Source organism: Jaculus jaculus, chromosome 3 (assembly GCF_020740685.1).
Source record: "Jaculus jaculus isolate mJacJac1 chromosome 3, mJacJac1.mat.Y.cur, whole genome shotgun sequence".
NCBI lineage: Eukaryota > Metazoa > Chordata > Mammalia > Rodentia > Dipodidae > Jaculus > Jaculus jaculus.
In genome coordinates this window covers 89,422,176-89,447,591 of record NC_059104.1, presented here as the reverse complement: position 1 = coordinate 89,447,591, position 25,416 = coordinate 89,422,176, and the positions used below count along the sequence as shown (strand labels likewise).

Here is a 25,416-nt window from a genome sequence, read left to right as displayed (position 1 = left end):
CTTGTGTTTGGGTATGGTTCTGACTTGTTTCTCAGCTCCAGCTATGGGTCTAGTACCACTGAGTGGATCAGTTAGCCAAATCAAGAGCAATTGGTTCCTCACCATGGCTGTGTACCACTATTGCACTTGTGTGGGCATCACATCAGGTTATTTGTTGCTAATTAGGTTAAATAATGAGTTGCTTGGACAGACCTTGGTCATTTCCAGCAGTCGCCTATATAGCACCTTCTGGCAATAGACATACTGGCTGTCTGGGGGCTGACTCTCTCCTGGATTCCAGGCATGCCATTCCATTTTATGTGTCAGCTGCGTATGGAGTCTTCAGCAATAGGGTCTTACCACTGGTCTTTGGTGGGTCATCAAGTACTCTGACAGTAGTCTGTTATTGTTTTGGGAAACCTTGTAGGTTTCTCTGATCAAAAGCTCGTTGTGGATGGTAGGCCCAAGCTGGAAGTGGGGGTTACAGGTCAGTGTCCACTAAGAAATTGAGGAAGAACATAACTAATATACAAGAGTTAGAGAGGAGAGAGATAGAGGGGAGAAGGGGAGAGGGAGGGAGGGAAGATGTAGGAGATTTAGGTTAGGCTTGATCCTACTCTCTCCAGTGTCTTGTGGTTCAGGTGTTTCCTGTAAGGGTCTAGTGAAGGTTCAGCCATTTGGTCTGTCTTTTAGGAAGTAGAATTTTATGGTACCATTGCCATTTGGGTCCAGATTACTGTTTTCCACCGTTCGATGCCTTCCCCGCCCTCCCATCCATCCTAATGTCTAGTCCATGAGTTGCTTGCTGGGTATGTAAGGTATCTTGGGTAGATTCAGGTTAGGTGTTGTAGATGAGTGAGACTATGTGTCAATTATTTTTCTGTGATTGGGTAAGTTCGCTGAAAATGATCTTTTCCAGGTTCAACCATTTTTCCTCAAATTTCTTTGTGTCGTTTTTTCTTACTGCTGTATAGAATTCCATTGTGTAGATATACCACATCTTTGTTATACATTTTTCTAATTATGGACATCTGGGTTGATTCCAGCTATTAGCTATTACGAATTGAGCCGCTACAAACATGGTTGAGCAAATCTCTCTGGCCTTTGGTTTGAAGGTTTTAGGGTAGATGCCCAGTAAGGGTATAACTGGGTCTGTTGGTATTTCTATAGCCAGCTTTTCAGGAGACTCCATATTGCATTCTAGAGTGGTTGTACCATCCTGCATTCCCACCAACAGTGAATGAGTGTCCCTGTTTCTCCACATACTCGACAGCATTTATTTTCATTTGACTTTTTGATGTTGGCTATCCTTATTGGGGCAAGGTGGAATCTCATAGTTGTTTTAATTTGCATTTCTCTGATGATTAGGGATGATGAACATTTTCTTAAGTGTGTGCTTGCCATCTGTATCTCTTCCTCTGTGAATTGCCTGTTCAACTCTGTGCCTTTTTTGTGAGTGGGGTATTTGTCTTCTTATTGTTTAGACTTTTGAGTTCTTTGAAAATTCTAGAGATAAGGCCTCCGTCAGTTGGATAACCTGCAAATATTTTCTCCCATTCTGTAGGTATTCTATTAGCTTTGCTTATTATATGCTTGTCTCTAAATAAACTCTTCAGCTTCATATATCCCAATGGTTGAGTGACTGTTTAAGAACTTGAGCCAAGATGTTAATTCTGCCTATCCAGGAGCAGGGGAGGTCTTTCCATCTTTTCAAGTCCTCCTCAATTTCTTTTTTGAGAGTTTTTATATTTTCGTTGTATAGATCTTTTACTTGGTTAATGTTATTCCAAGGTATTTTATTTTTTGTTGCTATTGAAAATGGGACTATGTCCTTTATTTCTTTTTCTGTGTCTTTGTCATTTGCATACAGAAATGCTACCAAATTTTGTGCATTGATTTTGTATCCTGCTACTCTGGTATAGGAGTTAATCACCTTCAGGAGTTTGGGGATGGAGTCTCTCAAGTCTCTTACATATACAATCATGTCATCAGCGAATAGAGCTAACTTAACTTCTTCCTTTCCAAATTGTATCCCTTTATTTTCTTCTCCTGTCTTATTGCTTGGGCTAGGACTTCCAGAACTATATGGAAAAGCAGAGATGAGAGAGGACAACCCTGTCTTGTTCCTGGTCTCAATGGGAATTCCTCCAGTCTCTCTCCATTAAGTATTATTTGGGCCTTTGGAGCTTTGTATATTGCCTTTATTATGGTAAGATGTGAACCGGCCATGCCGATTCTCTCCAATGTTTTGATCATGAAGTGATGTTGTATCTTGTCAAAGGCCTTTTCTGCATCTATAGAAATGATCATGTGTTTTTTATGTTTAAGCTTGTTTACGTGGTGTATTACATTGACAGATTTTCGTATGTTGAACCACCCTTGTGTTCCTGGGATAAATCCCACTTGGTCAAGGTGGATAATGCTTTTGATGTGTTGTTGGATTCGGTTTGCGAGTATTTTGTTGAGGATCTTGCATCTATGTCCATTAGGGAAATAGGCTGATAGTTTTCTTCTCTAGTGGCATCTCTGCCTGGTTTTGGGATTAGGGTGATACTAGCTTCATAGAAGGAGTTGGGTAGCTTTCCCTGTTCTTCAATTGTGTGGCACAGTTTTTTTTTTTAAATTTTTTTTTTGTTCATTTTTTATTTATTTATTTGAGAGCAACAGACATAGAGAGAGAGACAGATAGAGGGAGAGAGAAAGAATGGGCATGCCAGGGCTTCCAGCCTCTGCAAACGAACTCCAGATGCGTGCGCCCCCTTGTGCATCTGGCTAACGTGGGACCTGGGGAACCAAGCCTCGAACCGGGGTCCTTAGGCTTCACAGGCAAGCACTTAACCACTAAGCCATATCTCCAGCCCTGTGTGGCACACTTTTAGGAAGATTGGTTTGAGTTCTTCCATGAAGGTTTGATAAAATTCGGCTGGGACTCCATCTGGTCCTGGACTCTTCTTTTTTGGGAGGTTTTTTATTACTTTTTCAATCTCCATGAGTGTGATGGGTTCATTGAGGTGGTTGATCTGCTCTGAGTTTAGCTTTGGTAGATGATATGCATCCAGGAATTTATCCATCTCCTCCACATTTTCCAGTTTTGTGTAGTAGAGGTTTTTGAAATAAGTCCTGATGATTCTCCCAATTTCACTTATGCCCGTTGTGATCTCTCCTTTTTCATTTTGAATTTTGTTAATTTGGAGTCTCTCCATTTTTTGCTTGATCAAATTGGCCAGAGGTTTGTCAATCTTGTTTACTCTTTCAAAGAACCAGCTCTTTGTTTCATCAATTGCCTTAATTGTTTCCTTGGTTGCCAATTCTTTAATTTCTGCTCTGATTTTAATTATTTCTTTCCTTCTGGAGCTCTTTGGGTTGGATTTTTCTGGTTTTTCCAATGCCTTTAGGTGGATGGTTAGGCTATTGATTTTGAATCTTTCTGTCTTTTTTATGAAGGCATTGAGTGCTATGAATATTCCCCTGAGGACTGCCTTCATTGTGTCCCATACTTTTTGGTATGCTGTGTTCTCATTGTCATTCAATTCCAGGAATTTTGCAATTTCATTTTTTATTTCATCCACTATCCATTCATTGTTTAAGAGTATGCTATTCAGTTTCCAGTTGCCGTTGGGATTCCTGTTGGTTTTTTTGTTGTTGATTTCTAGGAATATAACATTATGATCTAATATCATGGAGGGAATTATGTCGATTTTCCTAAATATGTGGAGGCAGTCTTTGTGACCCAGTATATGGTCTATTTTAGAGAATGTTCCATGGGCTGCTGAGAAGAATGTGTAGTCTGTGGATTTGGGGTGGAAAGTTCTGTAGATGTCTGTTAGGACTAAGTGCACTATGGTTTTGTTGAGCTCTCTTACTTCCCTGTTGAGCTTCTGTTTGGATGATCTGTCTATTACTGATAATGGTGTGTTAAAGTCCCCAGCTATGATGGTGTTGGTGGTTATTTCTGTTTTATTGTCAAGTAGGTTTTGTTTTATGAACTGCGGTGCCCCTGTGTTTGGTGCATACAGATTTATGATTGTTATATCCTCTTGATGGATAGTTCCCTTTACAAGTAGGAAGTAGCTTTCTTTGTCTTTTTTGATTGTTTTTGGTTTGAAGTCAACTTTATCTGATATTAATATAGCTACACCTGCTTGTTTCTTATTCCCATTTGCTTGGAATATTGTTTTCCACCCTTTCACCCTGAGGAGGCTTCTGTCTTTAGTGGTAAGGTGGGTTTCTTGAAGGCAGCAGATTGAGGGGTCTAATTTTTTGATCCACCCTGTTAGCTTGTGTCTCTTGATGGGTGAATTAAGGCCATTAATATTTAGGGTGATGACTGTGAGATTTGATTTGATCCCGCCCATGTTGTGGTGGTAGAGGTGTGTTGGCATTTCGATGGACTTTAAATTTTTTTTCTGTCTACTCTGGGTTTGGTTGCTGTGATCTGCTTCTTGTAGGCATTTGTGTTTGGTTGTGTGTTTCTTCTCTGTGGAGAATTTCCTGGAATACTTTCCGTAGGTTTGGTTTTGTGTTCATATAATTGTAAAGCTGAGTTTTGTCATGGAAAGTTTTCCTTTCACCATCTATTATAAGGGAGACTTTTGCCAGGTAGGGTAGTTTGGGTTGGAAGCCATAGTTTCTTAGAGTTTTGAGAGTTTCATTCCAGGCCCTTCTAGCTTTCTGGGTTTCCATTGAGAAGTCTGAAGTAATTCTGATGGGGTTTCCTTTGAAAGTGGTGTGCTGTTTTTCCCTAACTGCTTTCAGGATTTTTTCTTTGGTGTCAATGTTTAGTCTTAATGATAATATGTCTTGGGGAGTTTCTCCTTTGGTCTAGTCAGTTATGAGTTCTGCTTGCTTCTTGTATCTTGATGGGCCTTTATTTTAAGAGACTGGGGAAGTTTTCTTCAATTATTGTGTTAAATAAGTTCTCCATGCCTTTGGATTGAAATTCTTCTCCTTCTGGTATTCCAATGAATCTGATATTAGGACGTTTATGTGTATCCCACAATTCTCTCATGTTCTGTTCACAGGAACTTTTGAACTTACTGAAATTTTTGGACTCTCGAACTGTTTCTTCCATCCTGCCTTCCAGATCAGAATTTCTATCTTCCACTTCGCTGACTCTATTCTTTTTTTTTTTTTTTTAATTTTTTATTTATTTATTTGAGAGCGACAGACATAGAGAGAAAGACAGAGGGAGAGAGAGAATGGGCACGCCAGGGCTTCCAGCCTCTGCAAACGAACTCCAGACGCGTGCGCCCCCTTGTGCATCTGGCTAATGTGGGACTTGGAGAACCGAGCCTCGAACCGGGGTCCTTAGGCTTCACAGGCAAGCGCTTAACCGCTAAGCCATCTCTCCAGCCCCGCTGACTCTATTCTTGAGAGCCTCTAGCGAGTTTTGGACTTGTTCAATTAAGTTTGCATTTTCTACTACTTTCCTATGTATCACTTCCATCGCTTTGTCCAGCTTCCTTTTCATCTCATTTTCTAATTTTCTTGATGATTCTTGGAAATCATCCTTGCATTTATTTACGTTTTCATTTAGTGTGGCCAGCTGATTTTTAAGGTCCTCTTTTTTTTCACTCTCCCTCAACTCTCTTAGCTCTCTTTGAATTCCTTCCAGTGTCTTAGCATAATGCTCTAGCTTAGTGATGGTAGCATCCACATGATTATCTGTCCTTTGTAGCTTTCCTGCCAGTACTAGCAGTAGGTTGGTCAGGGTTGCATTGTTCATTGCTTCCACTTGATGTTTTGGTTAGATGTAATCGTTGTTGGGCTGGGTGATCTGTCTGGATTTTCTTGCATTTTATTTTTCACGTTATTTCTTTTGCACTGTGGTCTACCCATGTCAGTGTATGGGCAGGTAGGTGGGTGGAACAGCCTGGGATCTAGCTTAATGAGAATCCAAGGCAGCCTGGGGCAGTTGCAAGCAGCCTGGGTTTTTGCTCTCTCTTGCCAAAGCCACCTATCTATAGCCTGACAGGGGCACCAAAGTTGCCTGAATTCTCACCCAGTAATGCACCTAAGCTGCCTGCCTTCGAGCTTGAAAGGGAACTGAGGCAGCAAGCCCTGAAGCTGCCCAAACTCTGGCTGGGAACAATGGGACCTGCAAACAGTCTGCGCTCTCCCACCTCAGGGGAGTGGGGGATGGGTGGCGATGTACAGGTAGGGGATGGCACCTGCGCTGGTGCTAGTGACTCAGTGTGGACTTGTGTGGCCCTTGCTGTGGGACTGGGCCCACTGCACGTGCAATTGTAGTGCAGAGGCAGCTGATGCGGGTACAGGATCAGGACACAGCAGAGGCTGACCGGCGACAAGTGATGTTAGCACAGCAGCAGGTGATCTGGTACCCACCTACTCACGGCAGAGGTGGCCCCCGCGGGCCGGCAAGCACCATGTGGCTGGTCAACTCGCAGGATCAGAGAACAGGAGTGGAGGTAGGAGGTTGCAGCTTCAGTGCAGCAGACTGCCAGGTGTGGCTGGTGGGTGCCCAATCAGACCACAGCCTTGCGGGGCGCGGGGCATGCAGGGGGCACACGGGGCACAGGGGGTGCATCGGGGGCTGGGGTGCACCAGTGGCTTGGGGCATGACGGGGCGAGGCTGGGCGCGCGGGGGGGTGCGGGGCACGCGGGGGGGGGGGCGCAGGTTGTGCTGTGGCACCATGCGTGTAGGGCGGGGTGTGCAGGGTGCGGTAGGTCCCAGGGGGCGTGGTTGCAGGGCATGTGGGGGGCATGGGGGTGCGGGGGTAAAGCAGGGCGCACGGGGGGTGCGGGGCATGCCAGGCACGCCGGGGCACGCTGGAGCGTGGGGGGCGTGTGCGGGCCGTGCATGGAGGGGGGGTGCGGGTCACGCAGGCAGGAAAGCTGGGGGCGCGGGGGGGCCTGGGGTGTGCGGATCCACTGGGGTGCGTGGGGCTCGAGGCTCACGGGCCGCCTGGTCGCCGGGCACTCCGGATCGCACCGGGTTGTGGAGGGTCGCGACAGGGCGTGGGGGTCGCGGAGCGTGGGGGTGTGTCTTCCCTGTTTTTCCCCAATCTGTGCCCTCTCTCTTGTAAAAAGTTCCTAACTGCCCTTGGATACTTGCCTTTTTTTCCCCTGGTATCTGGAGTGCAGTTAGGCAGCCGCCATCTTGGCCGGAAGTCCCAATGCCACTATTTTTACAGGATCTGAAATATCCTCACTTCATGGTATTTGATGATAAAATTATCTGGTAATTATTTTACCTTTGGACGTGTTCATAAACATGGACTATGTGAAGTGTGTAAATAAAAATTTACATAAGATCAGGGTAATTTTTTTTTCCTAGACATGGCATTTAGACATGTCATAATTCTACCTAGATTTGATAAGATATTGCAGTTGAAATTCAACTGTTGGGGGTGATTCAACACTCTTTTTTTAAATTTTCCATGTGTGGAGTGTATGTGTGCATATGTGGGTGTTCATATAGCTACACATGTGCCATGGCTCATTTAAGTAGGTGAGAACCTCCTGATCAAACTGCTATACATCTTCCTTGTGGTGTCCTACAGTCATTCCAGATGGGAAATCTTCCCATAATTTGTATAATTCTTTCTCCTGTTGAAAAATCATATTTTATATTTTTTGCATTATAAAATGTAATATAGTACATGTGATATAATTCTAAGAGTAAAGAAAATTACTTAATTGTGTTTCTTCTCTAGAGACCTCTGAGATTCTTCACTGAATCTTTTGATCCTTGGAGAATACTTTACTCACCCCTCTCCTTAGAGTTCAATGACAAATTATGCCACTGTATTGCTTTGTTTCAAGTGTCTGCTCAGGATACAGAGGAAGAAGGGCATCTTATTATCACTCACTCAATGTTATTAAGTATTGTTCTTATCACTGACCTTGGAGATCTTCAATCTAAACATCCTTTCAGAGAAGAGTCAAGGTGAAGTTACTTTCCCACTGTCACAGAGTGATTTAATAACATAGTTGGAACATGAACCAAACTTCAAAGATGGGAAGAAGAGGCTCTCTTTCTTCATTGTTTACAATTATTTCTATTTTATTTTTAAATTCGAACAGATTACACTCTAAGATAAGGTTAGCAAAGTGGTGAATGGATAATATTTTGTCATAAAGATAATAGTAGGAATTTGTCCATCATGATAAAAGAAAATCTAAATCAAGTAGCCCAAACTTCCTATGCATTCCAGAAGTCAGGTAGGTACCTGCGATATTTCTACAGCATTTACTGGCAAATAATGATTCTGAAGGAAACTTATTTCCAATAAGTTGGTTGACTTAAATATGTAAATCTTAACCCAATGCAACTAAATTTGTAGGAAATGTTTTCTGATGCTTATGACATGCAGTGTGTTATTCAGCAGGAAAATATCTCTTCTATTTTTCGTCATTTAATCCACATCCTGATATGTGCACAAACTATCTCACAAAACTCTTTTCCTGTAGATAAACACATGAGGAATTATTTGCTCATTTTATTTGCAGAACACTGAGAGGATGTGAGAAACTCCTCAACTTGGAGCAACTAGGCCACTGTGCTTCCTTCTGTAGCTTTAAACCTGACTAAAAGGTATGCTTTCTCTTCCCATTCCGGTTAGTTCCATAATAACAGCACTCCACTGCACGCAAAACCTGTAATCATACAGAAATCATGGCCTTAATTCTTTTTTTTTTCTTTTTTTGCTTTTCAAAACTTTATTTCAACATAACTATTCATAAGCAATGTACTTACATTGGTTAACAAAATGCAATTAAGGTTAACTTACCCTACATATTCTTGACCAGAAACTTGGTATATGGCTTACAATTTAAAAAGAAAAACTGCCTGGTTTGTTTTTATCTATTGCAAGTATAAAAAAAAGATCTTCCATCAAATGCTGCCAAAGATGCAGCAAGAACTTTGAGAAATAGATCTTTGATTTGCCTCAGAAAAGTAACACATATTGCATTGTAAAAGTTTATAAAATTGTCACAAAAACATTGTAATTTTACAATACTAGTTTGAAAAGTTCAGTAACTAATGAGTGTGCAAGGAGGTGGGGGAAACCTATGTATACTTATGGAACTGCAAAAGCTGTCTGCTCTAGTTAATACTGTGTTTAGGTTGTAAATCTACCCAAATGGAGATCCAGACAAAATCAACTCACTTTATTTGCTATGATCAACCAGGACACTCTAAACATTTGATTTACACAAAAAAGAAAAGTAAGTTTCATCTATAGCTTTTCAGTCCAAAAGTAACAGTATATTATAATCAAGGCATTCCTTCCACTGTCAACATTCACAGGATGACATGCAATGTGGTCAACTGAGTGTTTTTTACACTGTATTACACTCATGAAAAATAGTCCCCAAAGTTAATGACCACATGATTTTACATGTGAACAAAATGACTCTTGGAAAACTGGAGCCAAACATCCAGCTAGCTACAGTTGTCAGAAGTCTCATCAGAACAACACAGCCCCAGAAAAATTATGCCTCAATTTAAAAAAAAAAAAGAAAGTAGTCCCAAAATAAGAAACAGCTCTGAAAAAAAGAAAAAAAAAAAACTTAAAATATCTTGAAAATCAGTGTGAACACAGATTCAAAACTATTTAAGAGATAGATTTTCATAAGACTGCCCAGGATTAGGCTGATAACATATTCTACCACTTCAAGTTTACCATTAGTTACTAAACATCAATGTACAAATACCATGCATTTTTGTTGTTGTTCTTTTATCAAAAGGAAAAAAAATATAGTTTCAATCTATGGAGGTAGGTAAGGCTAGAAAACAAGATTCAAACAATTCATGAAAATACCATATTTTCTCAAATGGAAGAACTCCAACTGGACTCAAAGTCTGATTACTAATACACTTTTCACTGAAACAGTTCTTAGTAAGCAGGAACACATGGCCTTGAGGTTCAGGACCAACTATAGGCCTGATGCCCAACTCTATGTTTTCCGAAGAGAGGCCTGAAGTCCACACCAATTTCAGGTAACAATGCTTTAAAACATCAATTTAGGTTGCAATTTCCTTTGTACTTGCTTTTGCTTTCTAGTTTTACAGACTAGATTAAAATAAGTTCAATTCCCAGAGGTCATTGTATTTTCCTTTGTCATATGAAGGAGTCCACAAAAACCTTTTCTCCAAACCAACTTGAATTTTCAACCCAGTGTTTTTCAGTATCATGTAAAATGTAATGTAAATAAAATGTAAATAAAATAAAATGAACATAAAAAGTAGTTGTTAGGAAAAACTTAAGTAACTTTATAATTTGGGTTTTAAAATATAAATATTTGCAGCTTAAACTCCACTGAAATTGACTGTTGGAGCCTAGGATTCATCACTTACATATTTTTATTCACACATACACAGCACACACCTCTTCACACAGCTCACGTCTTGAGAATCTTCTGCTTCTGCAAGTCTTTGGCCTCCCAGTCAATTCCAAGTTCAACCAACTTTAACTCAAACTGTGCTCTCAGATTTTCTCACCAAGTATTTTACCCATACACTAATGCTTGCCATAATCTTTCCATGTTGTACTGCCCAAATCTGAGATTTACCTCAGACATCACTAGGTAAAAGACAATAAATAAAATACAAAGAGGTTATTTCATAATAGAACATCAGCAATCAGGATCTCCAGCTTTCCTATTGGGATCACACTTCCTTTCACTTGCAATGCCCAACTCTTACCAGTAAGAAGAATCCAATCTTGTATCCTTCTACAACATGGCCTTAATTCTTAAGTAGGTGGGAGACTGCTGGTATTAGAGATTCATGCACTAAAAGACAAAGTTCTCATTCTAGCTTTGGCTGTAACTTCTGAGTGTCTACTTGTCCCAGACACCAATGAGACTTTTAGATGAATAGATGTGGCAGGTGTCCTTGAGATTTTCAGATATTTTACTTTTGTGAGATTTGACTGGATTTGTTTGTTTCTGAATATCTTATACTAGTTTGACAAAAAGAAATTCAATTTTGACATGAAGCAAATTTCTTCAATTATTGTTGGAAAACAACACACTGTTTCTTATTGATGACAAGATTTTCTTTACTTCTGTCACAGCAATTATAAGAATTACCTATAAGAATTACCAGTTGTGGGACCAGACGTTTCTTGCTTTCTGTGATTCTGTGATTTTTTTCCCTTTAGCTTTACATTTCATTTCCTGAAGGAGATGATCAGACACAATGATTCCATCATGACTGAATTTGTCCTTGAGGGGTTAACCGACCAACTAGAACTCCAGCTGTCACTCTTCTTCCTCTTTCTGGGGATCTATGTAGTCACTTTGGTGGGAAACCTGGGTATGATCTTCCTTATCACTTTTAATTCCACATTTCAGTCTCCCATGTACTTTTTTCTTGGTAATTTGTCATTCTTAGCTCTCTTTGATTCCTCATTTGTTACTCCCAAACTTCTTGGAAGCTTTATATGGGAAGAAAATATTATTTCCTATTCAGGATGCATGACACAGCTCTTTTTCTTTTGTGTTTTTGCTATTGGTGAGTGCTATATGTTGGCAGCCATGGCATATGACAGATTTGCAGCTATCTGCAAACCACTGCTCAACAATGTCACCATGTCCCAAAAGGTATGCAGTATGCTGGTGGCAGGAGTCTATAGGAGCAGTGGCCCACACTGCATCCATGATCCTTCTGTAGAGACAGTGTCATTCACAATTATTTTTGTGATATAAATCCTCTACTAAAGCTGTCTTTTTATAGCACACATCTCAATGAGCTTCTGGTGATTCTTATAGGTGGATTCAATGTATTGGCCACAACTATGCCCATCACTATTTCTTATGCTTTCATAGTTGCCAATATTCTTTGAATATCATCCACTGGAGGCAGGTCCAAAGCCTTTGGTACCTGTGGTTCTCACCTCACAACTGCTGGGATCTTTTATGGATCCATAGCATTCATGTATTTCAAGCCAGCATCTAGTAGCAACATGGTACAGGAGAAGGTGGCCTCTGTGTTCTATACTACAGTGATTCCAACGATGAATCCCTTGATCTACAGCTTGAGGAACAAGGATGTTAAGGAGGTGCTGAGCAAAGTCATGAGGAAGAAGTGTGGTTAACTTTTAGGTTAGTTGCCAGAGCCTCCAAAAGTTATGGTGTGCATTTATTTATTTCTCTTAAAGCTAATTTGCTTTCTGCTTCTTAAAGTTAATATTCTATTTGCATTCCATCTACCAAAGGGAAGTTTGTACAACATATACACTTCCCTATCCTTCAAGCCAGTTACATCAAGGTATTTTGATTCACTGGGCCTTCCATGCTAAGAAAAGCTGGGATTAAGTCTTTTCCCTTTCATTGGAACAAACTGTCTTACTAGCTCAATAATATGCAGGGTACGTACTGTTAGATTAGGTTCAAATAAAAGTTAATCATTTGAACACTTGACCATTGGATAATTCCAACACACACACACTTATTTAATTTGAAGTTCTTGCATCTTCTTCTCGTGTTCTGTTGTATATCTTTATCTTGAAAAGGACAATACCTGAATTAGAAAAGCATTATAAAAATTAATAAAAAACACTATTTCCAAAATATCAGGGACATTTATACTAATGCTACTCTCACTTTTGGTAGAGAACCTCCTCTTTTTAGATGGCAGTGACCTTGGGATGACTCAGAAGGCATCATGGTGCTGGCAAGAAGTGACAGGAGTGCTCAGCACTGAAATATCTCTATCACACCTTCCAAGGCTCAGGGCCTATTGTGAAAGAGATGTCAGAAAGAATGTAAGAGCCAAAGGAAGGGTAGAACTCCTTAGAATGTGCTCCTCAAGACACAAAATGGCCTGGGTAGCCATGACCTCATAGTGCCTGAAACTACCTACACAAATCCATCATAATAAGAGGAAAAGATCATGACATCAAAATAAAAGAGAGACTGATTAAGAGGAGGAGGGCATATGGTGGAGAATAGAGTCCCAAAGGGGAAAGTGGGAAGAGGGAGGGCATTACTATGGGATATTGTTTACAATCATGGAAATTGTTAATAATAAATAAATAAATACAAAGTGTGTCAAACTGAAAAAGCTCAAAGCTTTGATGAATCTTAAGAATTTATTATCTATTCTGTAATCAGAAATAGAACAGCATTTAGGAAATCTTATATTTTAACCCTCCAAATTTAGTTTCCCTTAATAACATAATTGGGCTGAAGAGATTAGTAGTTAAGGCACTTGTCTGTGAAGCCTAAGGACCCAGGTTCCATTCTCCAGTACCCACATAAATAGGATGCACAAGGGAGCACATGCATCTGGAGTTTGTTTGCAGTGGCCAGAGGCCCTGGTTCACTTGCATTCTCTCTCTCTCTCTCTCCCTCTTTCTTTCTCTCTAACAAATAAATAGTTTTTTAAAAAAATGAAAACAAACCAAAAAATCAGGGACAAGATAGGTCAGGGAGACAGTTTTCTAACATATGGTACCAGACAGACAACTAACAATTACAAATTTCAAAGTTCATTTTCATAAACGATAAATTTTGGGGGTGAATCTCAGGCTACTGAAATCACTGCCATGTTCCCATGAGTTAACGCCAACTGGTTCTCTTCTGTACTTCATTTCCTGTGTGTGTACAAGATGCACACATCTGCACATATGTACACATGCACTGCATATGAGAGAGAAGAAGAGAGAGAGAGAGAATACTGAGAGTTCCAACCCAGATGCTCACTTATATGATAAAATTTATTTGTTTCTCTCAATAATATTTTGCACTATTTTCATTTTCTAGCTTTTGTCAGATTGCTCTCTCAGAATTTTATATTTTAGTATTCCAGTAGATCTGGTTTAGGTATTTCAGTTTTCATTGCTTACTGTCATTACATAGAAATACAGTTAGTTGTTATATGATTTTATTTTCATAAGCATTAGGCAGTGCATGTACCCTAATAGCTGTTTTGAGAATTCATAAGATATCCTTCAGACATATTTTCTTCTTTCCTTTCTTTATTCCATTTACTTACTTACTGTGTTAATGATCCCCTGCGGTGAAATTTGGATAAAAATTAGGAAGGCAGATATTTCTACATTACAAAGTCACTCAGTCTTTCAAAATTATGATTTTAGCTATAAGCTTTTTAATGGATATTCTTTATTAGATGGAAGACTCTGTTTTATTACTATTTTTAATTTATGTTTTACTAGCAAGAAAATGTTGGGTGTTGTCAATGATATGCCTTAAACTATCAAAATGGCATTTTCCTTGCTGGTTATACTGATTAATTGTCAACAATTGAAACAATATTAAAGTCTTTGAGAAAACCCCACTTGTAACATGAAATATTACCTTCCTAATATATTCTTAGACCTATTTTGTTTAGAACTTTGCAGGTGTACAAGAGGGACACTTGTTATTTTGCCCTCATCAGATGCACTTGTAGGTTTTGGTATGAGGTGAATTTCAGCCTCATAGAATTAGTTAGGAAGTGTTGCATCCTCTTCAAGTGTCTGAATGTATATGTGCAGAGTTGTCATTTTTGCCTCTTAAATGGCTCATAGATTTCATCATATAACTGGAATCTAAGTGTTTCATTGCATGAAGACTTAGTGATTAGTTATTCTTTAATCCATTCTGATATCAATCATTGTCTCATTACAGACTTTATAATTTTATTGATATTTGTTGCAGTCAGGTTCACATTGCTGGTAGAAATCACCCAACCAAGAGCAGCTTGCAGGAAAAAGAGGTTTATTTTGGCTTACAGGCTCAAGGAGAAGCTCCATGATGGCAGGGAGAAAATGATGGCATGAGCAGAGGGTAGAAATCACCCTCTGGATAACAAAGGTGGACAATAGCAACAAGAGTGTGCCAAACACTAGCAAGGAGGCACTGGCTATAATACCCATAAGCTCAGCCGCCCCCAACAATACACCACCTCCAGGAGGCATTAATTCCCATATCTCCAAAAGCACACCCGAATCAAACCACCACATTCTGCCCCTGGCCCCCACAAACTGATAACAATACATGATGTAAAATGCAGTGCATTCATCCAACTTTAAAAGTGCCCATAGTTTTTTATCAATTCCAGTGATGTTCCTATATCCCCATACTCTAAGAACTTTTAATTGAGCCATAATACCAAGAGCTGCCCCAACATACCTCAAAAAGGGCCCAACTGAAACTAAGGACAACTGGCGAAATAAGCAAGGGTGATGTTTTCCTGTGAACCGGATACCAGCACAAAGGGGAAGGAGATCAACGCAGAGAAAAATCAACTCCTACCAAATCAGAGAGCCAGAGCCTCAGAGGCCCCCAACACCTCAGCACTGAAGCAGACCAAAAATGAACCCAACATGGCTCAGGGAAATCTTGAGGAAGAGGGGGCAGAAAGAATATCAGAGTTACATGTTGGGTCATGATTTGCAGAGACATTTATCATACTAATAACTGGGGGCTAACTCCACAATGCACGACCCATTTTCATTAACAAGGAGGGTTAATGGGAGGGGGTAGATCACAGATGAGCCTAAATAATGGTACCAAACTGCCTGTATTTACTGAAAAGAAAACTAATAAATTAAATTTAAAAAAAAACCCATAATGGCACAAGATAAACATTCACACTGCAAAATATGGAATTAGAAATAGCAAAGAAGGTAGACTTCCAGTTAAGACGGCGGCATAGGTACCACGGGAAAGCAGCCTGGGGGGAAAAAAGACCAAAAAACCTCAGCAAAATACACACTTTTACTAAAAAGTGAGGTGTATAGGAAACTAAAGCGGCAGCGGAGAAGTAGGAGAGAACCAGAGCATCCAGAGCCCGCACAGGCCAGCAAAAGCAGCTCCGGCAGCTCTGCCAACTGCCATGGCGGCATCGCACCAGAAAGCCGCCAGGCTTGGCTCCAGCCGCAGGAAAAGCCAGGTGCAGGAGCTTCCCCTCACACCGCGCTCTCTGCAACTCAGAAAACGTGAAGGGAGAGTGGCAGTGAGCAATGGAGGAGCAGACCGCGAGGTAGAAGCACACGTGGAGCAGCGACAGAACCAGAGCAGCTGCAGCTCCCTCCCCTCTCCCACCGCCTGAGCCCAGCTCCAGAAAACAGACCAGCATCCCGGGACCCGGCCACGCCAACTTGAGCTGACAGTGGGACACAAGCAGGGGCAAAGTTCGGCAGCAACATCAGCAGCTCCGGAACTGGTACCAGCGGCCCCTGCAGCAGCAGACCCAGGAGTGGCAACAACAGCAGACCAAGAAGCAGCAGCAGTTCCAGCAGTGGGGGTGCTGATCTGCCGGGCCACAGTTGCCAGGCTTGGTTTGCCCCGCAGGAAAAGCCGGTGCCCAGCTCCAGAAATCAGAACAGCAGCCTGACGACCCAGGCAGCAACTTGACTGAGACCAAACTCATCCAAGGTAACTGGGTTTGCACCAGGGAAGGGTCTCACTTGGGCACAAGCTGACCAACAATGGAATTAAACTACAAATCAGTAAAAAGAAAGGCTACAGAGCATACACAAAATCATGGAAACTAAACAATACACTACTAAATGATGAATGGGTCAATGAAGAAATCAAGAAGGAAATCAAAAAATTTATAGAGTCAAATGATAATGAGAACACAACATACCAAAATCTCTGGGACACAATGAAGGCAGTTCTAAGAGGTAAATTTATAGCCTTAAGTGCCTATATTAAGAAATTAGAAAGGTTGCAAGTAAACGACCTAATGCTTCACCTCAAAGCCTTGGAAAAAGAAGAACAAGGCAAACCAAAAATCAGTAGAAAGGAAGAAATAATAAAGATTAGGGCAGAAATTAATGAAATAGAAACAAAAAGAACAATCCAAAGAATTAATGAAACAAAGAGTTGGTTCTTTTAAAGGATAAACAAGACTGATAAACCCTTAGCAAATCTGACCAAGAGAAAGAAAGAAGAGACACAAGTGAATAAAATCAGAGATGAAAAAGGTAACATCACAACAGATTCCAGAGAAATTCAAAAAATCATAGGGACATACTATAAAAGCATATACTCCACAAAGTATGAAAATCTGAAAGAAATGGATGATTTCCTTGATCTATATGACCTACCTAAATTAAATCAAAATGAGATTAATCACTTAAATAGACCTATAACAAAAATGGAGATCCAAACAGTTATCAATAATCTCCCAACTAAAAAAAGCCCAGGCCCAGATGGATTCACTGCTGAATTTTACCAGACTTTTAAGGAAGAGCTAACACCATTGCTTCTTAAGCTTTTCCAGGAAATAAAAAAAGAAGGAATTCTACCAAACTCATTCTATGAGGCCAACATCACCCTGATACCAAAACCAGGCAAAGGTAAAATAAGAAAAGAAAATTACAGACCCATCTCCCTCATGAACATAGATGCAAAAATTCTCAACAGAATATTGGCAAACATAAGACAAGAGTATATCAAAAAGATTATTCCATTCTCCCCATTACAATCATTGTAATTACATATATGGAATTTCAAACGGGAAAGTGTGGGGGTGGGGAGGGAGGGAATTACCATGGGATATATTTTATAATCATGAAAAATGTTAATAAAAAATAAAAAAAAAAAAAAAGATTATTCACCCTGACCAAGTAGGCTTTATCCCAGAGATGCAGGGATGGTTCAACATACGAAAATCTATAAATGTAATACATTACATAAACGGGTTGAAGGACAAGACTCACATGATCATCTCATTAGACACAGAGAAAGCATTTGACAAAATCCAACATCCCTTCATGATAAAAGTCCTACAGAGACTGGGAATAGAAGGAACATATCTCAATATAATAAAGGCTATTTATGACAAGCCTACAGCCAACATATTACTAAATGGGGGAAAACTGGAAGCTTTTACACTAAAATCAGGAACAAGACAAGGATGTCCACTGTCCCCACTTTTATTTGATATAGTTTTGGAAGTCTTAGCCATAGCAATAAGGCAAGAGACACACATAAAAGGGATACAAATTGGAAAGGAAGAAAACAAGTTATCATTATTTGTAGATGACATGATTCTATACATAAAGGACCCTAAAGACTCTACTAGCAAACTGTTAGAGCTGATCAAAACCTACAGCCATGTAGCAGGATACAAAATAAATACACAGAAATCAGTAGCCTTCATATATGCTAACAACAAACACACAGAGGATGAAATCAGAGAATCACTCCCGTTCACAATTGCATCAAAAAAAAATACAGTACCTTGGAATAAACCTAACTAAGGAAGTAAAGAATCTCTACAATGAGAACTTTAAAGCACTCAAGTGAGAAATTGCAGAAGACACTAGAAAGTGGAGAAACATCCCTTGTTCCTGGATTGGAAGAATCAATATTGTGAAAATGGCAATCTTACCTAAAGCAATCTACACATTTAATGCAATCCCTATCAAAATTCCAAAGGCTTTCTTCATGGAAATAGAAAAAACAATCCAAAAATTCATTTGGAATCACAAAAAAACCTCAAATATCTAAAATAATACTGAGCAACAAAAATGAGGCTGGTGGTATCACCATACCTGATTTTAACCTATACTACAGAGCCATAGTAACAAAAACAGAATGGTACTGGCACAAAAACAGACATGTAGATCAGTGGAACAGAATAGAGGACCCAGGTGTAAGCCCAAGTAGCTATAGCCACCTGATATTTGACAAAAATGCCCAAAATAATCACTGGACAAAAGACAGCCTCTTCAGCAAATGGTGTTTTGAAAACTGGATATATATCTGCAGAAGGATGAAAATAGGTTCTTCTCTCTCACCATGCACATAATTAAGTCAAAATGGATTAAAGACCTAACATCAGACCTGAAACTCTGAAACCTCTAGAGGAAAAAGTAGGGGAAACCCTTCAACATATTGGTCTTGGTAAAGACTATCAGAATACAACCCCAATTGCTCTGGCAATAAAACCACAGATTAATCACTGGGACCTCATGAAAAAAGGACACAGTGAAAAAAGCAAAGAGGCAACCTACAGAATGGGAAAAAATCTTCGCCAGCTATATATCTGATGGAGGATTAATATCTAGGGTATACAAAGAACTCAAAAAGTTAAATAATAAGGAATCAAACAAGCCAATCAAAAAAATGGGCTATGGAGCTAAATAGAGAGTTCTCAAAGGAAGAATTATGAATGGCATATAAGCATCTAAAAAAATGTTCTATGTCACTAGTCATCAGGGAAATGCAGATTAAAATTACATTGAGATTCCATCTCACTCCTGTCAGATTGGCCACCATCATGAAAACAAATGTTCATAAATGTTGGCGGGATGTGGAAAAAAAGGAACCCTTCTACATGCTGGTGGGAATGCAATCTGGTCCAGTCATTGTGAATAACAGTGTGGAGGTTCCTAAAACAGCTAAAGATTGATCTACCATATGACCCAGCTATAGCACTCCTAGGCATATATCCAAATGACTCATCTCATTTCCTTAGAAGTACATGCTCAACCATGTTTATTGCTGCTCATTTTATAATAGCTGGGAAATGGAACCAGCCTAGATGTCCCTCAACTGATGAGTGGATAATGAAGATGTGGCACATTTATACAGCGGAGTTCTTCTCAGCAGTAAAGAAAAAGGAAGTTATGAAATTTGCAGAAAAATGGATGGACCTGGAAAGTATTATACTAAGTGAGGTAACCCAGGCCCAGAAAGCCAAGCGCCACATGTTCTCTCTCATATGTGGATCTTAGCTACAGATGATTGGGCTTCTGCGTGAGAATGAAAATACTGAGTAGCAGAGGCCAGTAAGGTAAAAAGGAGACATAAAGGGTATAGAAAGGAAGGGAGGAGGATACTTAATAGGTTGATATTTTATATACGTAATTACAATGATTGTAATGGGGAGGTAATATGATGGAGAATGGAATTTCAAATGGGAAAGTGTGGGGGTGGGGAGGGAGGGAATTACCATGGGATATATTTTATAATCATGGAAAATGTTAATAAAAATTTAAAAAAAAAGAAATAGCAAAGAAATATTCAACCAATACAAGATTTAAACAGGGCAAACATCAAACTCTAGCTCCAAGTCCAATAAGTCTAGCCAGTGACAAATCCCCAAGTCTGATAATTCTAACCAGCAACAAGTTTCTGGAGCTCCAATTTCAACCCTCCAGCTAGGCTATTCACAGTCCTGGAAGACCTCACTGGAGCCAGCAGCTTTCCTTAGCTGTTATCTCATAGTCCCATCATCTCTAGTGGGTCTCTGCAATGCACGATTCATCCTTATGGCTCCATGGTGTTTCCATGCAGGCTTCCAGCAAACCTGCTTCACACTGCCCATGGGCATTTCTAAAACACAAGACTGTGTTGCAAACTCAATGACTCACTCTTTCCTGCATTTGTTATACTCTACAATCCAGGTAGGGTGCCAATCTGTTAATCCAGGGGGAAGGCAATAAAGCATACCCGAAAAACAGGCCACTCCTTGAGCACTCAGGCCCTTCAAAAGAGACTATATTCTTCCTGTTGCCCCAGTTCAGGTTAACTGGCCCACTCTCAATGGTTATAATCTCTCAATTTGCATGTGAATGGGCAGCAGTTTAGGCCCAAAGATTTCATTTTTTTCTGTGTTATATCCCTCTGCTCACACCAGTCCATTTCTATGCAAAGTAACCCTGCACAACTTCTCAGGACACGGCCATAACCGCAAGCCTCTCAAACTGTTTATAGCTCAATCCAAGCAAAGCTCCTTCTCACCCACATAAGCCAACTCTCACAGTCAATAGTTCTTTCTGCATTCAGGCCTTTCAACTCTGACCAGAATAGTCCATGAAGCTGTACTTACAGCACTGCAAGGTATCACTTAAGCCAAGGTTTCAAATCCTTACGCATTTCTCTTCAAAATCAGCTCCAGGTGTCTAGTAGCAACCCCACTATCAGTACCTCTCTTACTGTTGCAGTTAGGTTCACATTGTTGGTATAAATCACCCAACCAAGAGCAACTGGTGGGAAAAAAAGAGGTTTATATTTGCATATAGGCTTGATGGGAAGCTCCATGATGGCAGGGAAAATGATGGCATGAGCAGAGGGTGGACATAAGCTTCTGGCCCACTTAACATGGACAATAGGAACAGGACAATGTATCAAACACTGGCAAGGGGAAACTGGCTATAACACCCATAAGCCTGCCTGCAACAGCACACTACCTACAGGAGGCATTAATTCCCAAATCTCCATTAGCTGGGAACAAGAACACCTATGTTTATGGGGGAAACCTGAACCAAACCACCACGATATTCATAGAAAAATTAGGGGATTTTTTTCAATTTTATTTTCACTCAGTTTTATTTGGTTTGGTGTAATTGAGTTTTTCCTATGTACTTGTACATGAGTATTTTAGTTCTTTATGCTCTGATCATTATTATCTCCTGTCATCTGCTTCCTTGCATTTCACTGAACTCATTTTTCTATTAGTTAAGGTATATTTATCTCACTGATTTAAGATTTTACCTATACATAACACTCTGAAAATTAAAATGTAGGACAGTTCAATATTTTTTAACCAGGTATTTAAGTTTATCTTGTGTGATAGTATAAAGTCAATGTGATATATTAAAAGCTATAACCCAAAACTATGTTTCTCCTCATTATATATGTATTGGTATATAAAATGTAACAAGTTTAATATGTTTTATGTTTATTTTAGTGATTTGTTGTCATTCTTATGATCATCATTTTATCAAGATACTTTTTTTTTAATTTTTTATTTTATTTATTTGAGAGCGACAGACACAGAGAGAAAGACAGGTAGAGGGAGAGAGAGAGAATGGGTGCGCCAGGGCTTCCAGCCTCTGCAAACGAACTCCAGACGCGTGCGCCCCCTTGTGCATCTGGCTAACGTGGGACCTGGGGAACTGAGCCTCGAACCGGGGTCCTTAGGCTTCACAGGCAAGCGCTTAACCACTAAGCCATCTCTCCAGCCCATGATCATCATTTTATTTCACTCACTGTGTAAGTAATGTAAATTATTCCAAAAGTCAAAATTATGTGGGTAAATTACAATTCATTCAATATCATGTTACCCCCATATAGCTGAAATAAGAATAAACAATCATGTCTTGGTATTTGAATATTTATTAATGGCTTTACTGTATGAACCATGATCATATGAATACTTTATGCTTATATGTTCTCATATTAATATAGGCTTTTGTAAAACTTACCAATATATCTCCACCTGAGCAAAAGATAACTACATATGCATATGTTAGGTAGTATTAGGTAGTACCAAATTCTCCTTATGTGGCCTGTCATAGTTTGTATTTTCACAAATGTGTGTGTGTGTGTGTGTGTGTGTGTGTGTGTGTACTTTTACATATTTGGAGGTTTTTGTCAGTCTAAAAGTTGATAAATGGTACCCAAATATAATTGTTTTATTTTTGTTTTATCATGAGTATAATTGAGCATCTTTTATTATAGTCATTTGTATGGTTACATAATTTTTTAAGTCATGTGCTGATGTCATTGCCAAATTTTATTTTTACTGGTCCCTCAATATTAAATCTCTCTTATCCTGTTATAATCTACATGAAAACAAACTACAGTCATTTTAAGTGAATAGTTTTCTGAGTTTTAATAAATACAAAGATCTATATAACTGCAACAATCCAGACACTAAACATTTCCATCCCACTCAAAAGTTCCCTAATGCTTGCCAGCACTCTATGTTCCCCTTCTACTGGTGCCAGGACAGTACATAACTGGTGTTCTTTGAAATAAGTGTGATAGTTTTACTTTCTAGAATGTTATACAACAAAATGTGTAGATCTTGTTACAGCTAAAATGATTCCAGATAATATGGATTATTAGATTGCATTATATATTAAAACAATCTACTTTTTAAAAGCAGTTTTATCTCTTGTGTATAAACATATTTGTATGTGTTTGGACACATGCCTGTGTGGAGGTGTATGTGTATATGTGTGTATATGTGTGTAGAGGTCTAAGACAACCTCAGTGATTATCTTTAGGAATGAAGCTCACCAATTAGGCTAGAATGACCCACAGGAGCCTTCTTATCTCAGCCTCCCCACTTCTGGTATCATATGCATGCTACCTAATCCACTGAGCTGTCTCCTACCCCTCATCCCAGTCATTTTAGAAGATATTTATACATTTAATTTTTCATTGTACTCAATTCTATTTTGGATGTTGTGCTCCACTGTCATTTTTGTTCTTTGAAATAGTTATAACACTTTTTTATTTTTATTTTTTAAACTTAGAGTTTTAATGATAACTATAATAATAAATGCTAGGAATCTGAAAGGCTTTTGACTTTGTAAATATTTACAGAAGTGTTATTTTACCTATAATTATAACTTTATATTGTGTGTGTAACCTCAAAAAAGACATCTTCATTTTCATAGAAAATAAAGCCTTATCATTTATCATCTGTCATGGTCAAATACCAAACTTTCCATTAGGATGTTGAATCAATCAATTAGTTTCGTCAGTGAAATAATTGGTACAATTTATAAAACAAAAAAGTTTCAAATTTTTACCACCTTGTGCATTTGGATTATGTGGATACTGGGGAATTCAATCTGGGTCCTTAGGCTTCTCAAACAAGTGACTTGACCACTAAACAATCTCTCTAGTCCTTATATTGTGTTCTTAATTCAATAGCTTAAAAAGCTGAATATACTATACATAAAAATTCACAATACTTCCCCACTGCCTTGTATCAAAATGAGGGTTCTTTGTATTAAAATGAGTCCACATAGAGTAATTATCTAGTATTTGTATCAACTCATGACTGTTTTATCAGTAAAGTCAAATAACACTTTATTTTCAATTTTAAAAGTTTTAATTATGTATTAATCTATGGTAGCTGTAATGTCTTCTGTAATTTTTCAGTTTCAATGTGCTTCCATTCATTTTGGTATTTCTCTAATAAATTCTCTCTAAAATAATAATGGTTATCCCATTACCTGTCACTGACTTTGCTCTCTGTTGGAGAATTGGCTTCTCTTATTTATTTTTTTTTAATTTTCAGATGGATGCAGATTCTGAAGAGATAATCAGCCCATCACACCTCACCAGGCCCCCAGGTGAAACCAAGTGTAATTGAGGAATTGAGCAAGAATGCTGCTTTCTTGGTGAACCTGGTACTGACACAAAGGCGAAGGAGATAGACACAGAGAACATTCAACTCCTACCAAACCAAATATCCAGAGACTCAGAGGCTCCCAAGACATCATCACTGAATTAGGCCTAAAACAAACCCAACATGGCTCAGTGAAATTTGTGAAAGAGGGGGTGGAAAGATTGTTAGAACCACATGTTGGGACATTATGCACGGAGACATTACCTCTTACCCATAACTGATGGTTAACCCTACAATCTCCAATTCCCCAATAACCCACATTCTCCAGTGAGGAGGATCCCTTTGGAGGGGAGAGGGCTAACTATGCTATCAACATGGCTCTATACACACTGTGTACAAAACTAATAAAATTTTTAAAAAATTATGAAAACCTTAACATCAAATAGCCCAATCCTACTATAACTTTGTTATATCAATTCATGCTTACTATAGACTACCTTAACTAATTACAATCAGAAATTCAGATAATATACAACAAAACAACTCCTCAAGGACTCTCAAAATGAATGAAAATAGTATAAAGATTTGCTGAAAATGAGGCTAGTTATGAAACAAAATAATTTTAAAAATTAAAAAGGACCTAAAAGATTTATTTAACTTTTTAAATAGGAACATACACACATAATTTAAACATGATAAGTTGAATATCAAAATAAAAAAATATATCTTTGAAAGCCATCAAAGAGAATATGCAAAATAAGTCCCAAATTGGAGCAAAATATTTGTAGAACACATATGTGATAGAAGTTTTGTATCTTGAAACAAAATACATCTAGAATACTTAAGTAGAATTCAATAATAAAATCTCAATAGCTCAGTAAGAAAATCCACAAACCAGATTTACCTGATATATCATAAATAAGATAAATAAATGAACATTAAACACATACTTTTATTATCCTTAGTGACTCAGAAAAGTAAATGGGAAACAATACAATATTAATACAAATATATTAGAATTGCTAAAATTCAAACAAAATATGGCACCAAATTGTGGATATAATATAAATCAGATATAACACCCATACATATCTGCTGAAAAATTTCATATTAACTGTATTAAGAAACAGATTGGAGGGCTGGAGAGATGGTTTAGCAGTTAAGCGCTTGCCTGTGAAGCCTAAGGACCCCAGTTCAAGGCTCAATTCCCCAGGTCCCACGTTAGCCAGATGCACAAGGGGGCGCACACATCTGGAGTTCGTTTGGAGTGGTTGGAGGGCCTGGCGCTCCCATTCTCTCTCTCTCTCTCTCTCTCTCTCTCTCTCTATGTATATGTCTCTCTCTCTCTTTCTCTCTCTCTGTCACACTCAAATAAATAAATAAAAAATGAACAAAAAATTTAAAAAAGA

General features: G+C 38.9%; 1 pseudogene; it reads left to right on the top strand.

The window, feature by feature from the left end:
- The first annotated feature begins 11,136 nt into the window (after positions 1-11,136).
- LOC101599437 lies at positions 11,137-12,047 on the top strand (annotated as a pseudogene).
- Positions 12,048-25,416: the final 13,369 nt, after the last annotated feature.